Genomic DNA, 6475 nt, shown 5'->3' with positions numbered 1-6475 from the left:
TCCAAAAGCAAACTGAGTCCCCAAAACGTAAGAAAACCAAGCCAAGATTAGCAAGCCCTTCTCAGCTGACCCACAACTGATTACAGATTCATAAGGAGACCAGGAGAGCTCAGAAAAACTTTCCACCATACAATCACAATCATTAATAAAAACACCGTATTAATTTAGGATGCTTTTAGAATGGCTCGTTATACAGCAGCTGCTAACTGATACAATAACCAAAGTGAGAAGAACTGAGGGAAATTAAAATGACTTGTTGCTTGGTATTTTTAGCCTTTGTTATGATATTTGAAGACTGCATTCATGGTTACTGTGTTATTCAAATTTATTTTAGAAAATTGTCTTTAAAAGTGACTATGTTGAGGTTCCTTTCTAGGTAAATGGGAGGTTGGAAGGTCATACATCCTTGTGCAGAAAAACCTGTGACCCCATAATCACAGGAATGGACAGGGATTCAAGCTCTTCTGTGAAGAATCCTTTGATCATGAAGATTGATTAGATTTCTGAACATAAAGAAAATATATCATAGATGATATTGTTTTGGTTCAGTCATCCCACATTTATTGATTGTAACAAATTTTAGAAAAGGGGAGATACTTCATTTAAAGCAACAAAAGAAGTCATTTATTTCTTCAGCACTGAAATGTGGGCGGCAAGCCACCCAGTTGCCGAGGCAAGAGACTGAAGGCACAAGCTATTCCAATATAATAAAGAAAATACTTAAAATAAGAATAGTTATATTAGACATAGAATATAGACATGATTATATATGAACATTATCAATCATTAGTTTGTAGCATTACTCTTTATTCCAATATTATAATAATCTGTGTTCTACAATTATAACCTAGGAAAAACCAAGCCATACAGAGATAGGAGCTGAAGGGACATGGTGAGAAGTGACCAGAAGACAAGAGTATGAGCCCTCTGTCACGCCTGGACAGGGCCACTAGAGGACACCTTGGTCTAGTAGTAACCCCAGTGCCTGGGAAGGCACCCGTTACTTAGCCAACCTGGAAATGGGGTCTCCCTTTCCCTGGAGGAGTTAGAGAAGACTGTGCTCCACCACCTCTTGTAAAAGGCCTGACATCAGTCAGGCCTGCCCACAGCCATCCAAAGGCCTAAACCTTGTGATGCTGTGCTTCTGCGGTCATGCTCCTGGTCCACTTTCATGTTCCGCCCTGTACACCTGGCTCCGCCTTCTAGATAGCAGTAGCAGAATTAGTGAGAATATTAAAGTCTTTGATCTCTCTGAGAAATGCATAGAAGAAATAATGACATAAGCTGTCCCCTCTCTCTCTCTCTGCCTCGGCTACCAAACAAGGAGGGGCCCCCTCTCCAGTGGACACGTGACTCGCGTGATCTTACCTATCATTAGAGATGACTCACACTCCTTACCCTGCCCCCTTGCCTCATATACAATAAATAACAGCGCAGCCTGGCATTTGGGGCCACTACCGGTCTCCGCATCTTGGTGGTAGTGGTCCCCCGGGCCCAGCTGTCTTTTCTTCTGTCTCTTTGTCTTGTGTCTTTATTTCTACGATCTCTTGTCTCCACACATGAGGAGAAAAACCCACAGGCCCTGTAGGGCTGGTCCCTACACTGAAACAGGATAATTCAATAATAAAACACAAAACTACCCAATTATTCTTTTTTTTGAGACAAGAGTCTCACTCTCTTGCCCAGGCTGGAGTGCAGTGGTGTGATCTTGGCTCATTGCAACCTCTGCCTCCCAGGTTTGAGTGACTTTCATGCCTCAGCCTCCCAAGTAGCTGAGAATACAGGCGTGCACAACCACACCCAGTAGAGATGAGGTTTCACCATGTTGGCCAGGCTGGTATTGAACTCCCGACCTCAGGTGATCCGCCCACCACAGCCTCCCAAAGTGTTGGGATTACAGGCATGAGCCATCACACCTGGCCTACCTAATCATTCCTCACTGCAGTGAGTGATATCCTTTATACATAAACAGTCTTCCATAATGCAACAAGTAATATCTATATGTATATAGATATTACATATATGCATATACATATATAATGAAAAAGAATTTTTTTGCATGATAATACAATGCATATTTTTATTCACTTTTCAGATTTTTTTTCATTAGGACTTTTAAAAAATTTTATTGTTTTATTTATTTTTCCTTAAGTTATTGGGGTACAGTTGGTATTTGGTTACATGAGTAAGTTCTTTAGTGGTGATTTGTGAGATTCTGGTGCACCCATCACCTGAGCAATATACACTGCACCATATTTGTAGCCTTTTATCCCTTACCCCCTTTCCACTCTTCCCCATAAGTCCACAAAGTCCATTGTATCATTCTTATGCCTTTTTGTCTTCATACCTTAGCTCCTACATATCAGTGAGAACATACAATATTTGGTTTTCCATTCCTGATTTAATTCACTTAGAATAATAGTCTCCAACCTCATCCAGGTCACTGCAAATGCTGTTAATTCATTCCTTTTTATGGCTGAGTAGTATTCCATCAGGAACCACCACACTGCTTTCCATAGTGGCTGTGCTAGTTTACATTCCCACCAGCCATGTAGAAGTGTTCCCTAATCACTGCATCCACGCCAGCATCTACTGTTTTTTGATTTTTTGATTATGGCCGTTTTTGCAGGAGTAAGGTGGTATTGCATTGTGATTTTGATTTGCATTTCCCTGATCATTGGTGATGTTGAGCATTTTTTCATATGTTTGTTGGCCATTTGTATATCTTTTAAGAATTGTCTATTCGTGTCCTTAGCCCACTTTTTGATGGGATTGTTTGCTTTTTTCTTACGATTTGGTTTGCTGTAGATACTGGATATTAGTCCTTTGTCATATGTATAGACTGTGAAGATTTTCTCCCATTCTGTGAGTTGTCTGTTGACTCTGTTGACTGTTCCTTTTGCTGTGCAAAAGCTCTTTATTTTGATTAGGTCCCAGCTATTTATCTTTGTTATTATTGTATTTGCTTTTGGGTTATTGGTCATAAAATCCTTGCCTAAGCCAATGTCTAGAAGGGTTTTTCCAATGTCATCTTCTAGAATTTTTATAGTTTCGGGTCTTTTGTTTAAGTCCTTAATCCATCTTGTGTTGATTTTTGTATAAGATGAGGGATGAGGATCCAGTTTTATTCTCCTACATGTGGCTAGCCAATTATCCCAGCACCATTTGTTGAAAAGGGTGTCCTTTCCTCACTTTATGTTTCTGTTTGCTTTGTTGAAGATCACTTGGCTGTAAGCATTTGGGTTTATTTCTGAGTTCTCTATTCTGTTCCATTGGTATATGTGCCTATTTTTATACCAGTACCGCACTGTTTTGGTGACTATGGCCTTATAGTATAGTTTGAAATCAGGTAGTGTGATGCCTCCAGATTTGTTATTTTTGCTTAGTGTTACTTCGGCTATGCGGGCTCTTTTTTGGTTCCATATTAGTTTTAAAATTGTTTTTTCTAACTCTGTGAAGAATGATGGTATTATGATGGGGACTGCATTGAATTTGTAGATTGCTTTTGGCAGTATGCTCATTTTCACAATATTGATTCTACCCGTCCATGAGCATGGGATGTGTTTCCATTTGTTTGTGTCATCTGTGATTTCTTTCAGCAGTGTTTGGTAGTTTTCCTTGTAGAGGTCTTTAGACTCCTTTGTTAGGTGTATTCCTAAGTATTTTATTTTTTCTGCAGCTACTGTAAAAGGGATTGAGTTCTTAATTTGATTCTCCACTTAGTCACTGTTGATGGGTAGAAGAGCTACTTATTTGTATACATTAATCTTGTATCTGGAAACTTTACTGAATTCTTTTTATCAGTTCTAGGAGCCTTCTGGAGGAGTCCTTAGGGTTTTCAAGGTAAACGACCACATTGTCAGCAAATAGCGACAGTTTGACTTCCTCTTTACTGATTTGGATGCCCTTTATTTCTTTCTCTTCTCTGACTGCTCTGGCTGGGACTTCCAGTACTATATTGAAGAGGAGTGGTGAGAGTGGGCATCCTTGTCTTGTTCTCGTTCTCAGAGGGAATGCTTTCAACTTTTCCCCATTCAATATTATGTTGGATGTGGGTTAAATGCATAATTTTAAATTTACTTATATTAACTTTTATCTCTGACTGTAACGCCATACCAAGACAAATCATTTTTTTCAAATTTGTCCATTTGGAGACATGTGGATGAAAATCAGTTTTTTACCAGTCACTGTGTATGCACTTTGGACACCAAGCTGAATAAGAAAAAGGATTCTAAAGATGAGAATAAAACCCAATGGCAAGTAATTAAACAAACTGATGTGTTAATCACCATGTTACCAGGAAGAACAGTTTAGGTGGTGATGTACAAAGGCATAACAAACACGAAATTGAAAAAATATTTTCTTCTGCTATAAAATTACACAAATGACTTTCATTGCCAAGTGTAGTCTTTTTCTCCTCATTGAAGAAGTACAGCACATAACATTTTTTAAATGAAAAATTATTTAGTATATGTCATTTAAGAAGAACTTATTCTCAAGAAATCCATGTTGCTCCATGAAATGAATGGGATTCCATGTATTTCTATTAAATTTAATTTAATTAATTAATTAATTTATTTTTTGAGACAGAGTCTGTCACCCAGGCTGGAGTGCAATGGTACGATCTCTGCTCACTGCAACCTCCGCCTCCCGGGTTCAAGTGATTCTCCCACCTCAACCTCCCAAGTAGCTGGGATTACAGGCACCTGCCACCACACTTGGCTAATTTCTGTATTTTTAATAGAGACGGGTTTCACCATGTTGCCCAGGCTGGTATTGAACTCCTGACCTCAGGTGATCCGCCCCCCTCGGCCTCCCAAAGCACTGGGATTACAGGCGTGAGCCACCATACCCGGACCCAGATTCCATGTATTTCTGACCCGTAGTTTGTATCAACAGGTGAAAATACAAAAAAGGACAAAAAGCAGAACTGTCTAGATAGTGGACAGAGCAGAAAGCTTAATGAAGTGAGTCACTTACATTGTATAAGTAAAGTTAAATCAAAGTCATGGAAAATTCAGGAGGTAAGTAGAAGGAACAATTTCAATTTCCAAATTCTAATCAGATTTCAAAGCTCTGAGGCTTTGAGTCCTGCTATCATGGGCACTTCTTTAGCCCAAGGAAAATTGATCCTTTTGTAGTTTTCCTCCCGAGGAATCTTCCCAGAGCCCCCTTTATGTCTTTATTCCTCAGGCTGTAGATGAAGGGGTTGAGCATGGGGGTGACCACAGTGTACATCACCGAGGCTGCAGCACTTGAGTATGAGTTGTGGGTTGCAGCAGAACTAAGGTACACCCCTAGGAGTGTACCATAAAATAAGGAGACAACTGAGAGGTGAGACGCATAGGTGGAAAATGCCTTGTACTTCCCCTGAGCTGATGAGATTGCACGTATGGAGGAAACAATCTTAGAGTAAGAGTAAAGGATCCCAGTGAGGGGAGCACCACCCCGCAGCGCAGATGACAAATACATCACCATGTCGTTAAGAAAGGTGTCAGAACAGGCAAGGTGGGTGACCTGATTAAGTTCACAGAAAAAGTGGGGGATTTCCAAATCTGTGCAGAAGGAAAGCCGCAGTACTATTAAGCTTTGTAGCAAGGAATTCAGGGCACTCATGATCCAGGATGCCAGAACCAGCAGTCCACAGAGCCTGGGGCTCATGATGACCGTGTAGTGCAGAGGGTGACAGATGGCCACAAACCGGTCATAGGCCATCACAGTCAGGAGAAAGATGTCCAATCCTGCAAAGAATACGAAAAAGCACATCTGGGTGATGCAGCCTGCATAGGTGATGACTTTGCTGTGTGTCTAGATATTCACCAGCATCTTTGGTAGAGTGCTAGACACAAAACAGATGTCAGCAAAGGACAGGTTGGAGAAGAAGTACATGGGGGTGTGGAGGTGGGAGTCTGAGATTGTGGCCAAGATGATGAGCACGTTCCCGAGCACAGTGACCAGGTACATGTACAGGAACAGCCCATAGAGAAAGGGCTGCAATTCTGGTTCCTCTGAAAGCCCCAGAAGAAGAAATTCTGACATTTGGGTATTATAGCTTGGTTTCATGTGGTTGATGTCACTACCAAAAAGAAATAAAAAGAAAGAAAAGAAACAATAAAAAAGGGAGAGAAATAGTACATGACATAGGCATGCGTTATGAGCCTAACAGAAATGCTACCATTTCTCTTCTATCATCAAGAAGTTAGTTTCTACTTTTTTTATTTTTATTTTAAGTTCCAAAGATCTAGAACCAGAAATACCATCTGACTAAGCAATCTCCTTACTGAGCACATAGACCCAAAGGAACATGAATCATTCTATTACATAGATACATGCACACGTATGTTCATTGTAGTTTCTGTTTTAAAACATTTATTTATTTTTGATTGAACACATAAGGTTGTATGTATTTGTTGCATACAACATGATATTGTGAAGTATATTTACATTGTGGAATGAAAAGTTACATTGTGGAATG

General features: G+C 40.0%; 1 pseudogene; it reads right to left on the bottom strand.

Annotated features, from left to right (window-relative positions):
* Nucleotides 1-5097: 5097 nt before the first annotated feature.
* On the bottom strand, nucleotides 5098-6063 carry LOC100447157 (olfactory receptor 7A10-like; annotated as a pseudogene).
* Nucleotides 6064-6475: the final 412 nt, after the last annotated feature.

The sequence above is a fragment of the Pongo abelii genome, chromosome 20 (assembly GCF_028885655.2).
Source record: "Pongo abelii isolate AG06213 chromosome 20, NHGRI_mPonAbe1-v2.0_pri, whole genome shotgun sequence".
Taxonomy (NCBI): Eukaryota; Metazoa; Chordata; class Mammalia; order Primates; family Hominidae; genus Pongo; species Pongo abelii.
Note: the sequence above shows the minus strand (reverse complement) of the source record. Positions and strands in the feature narration are given on the sequence as shown.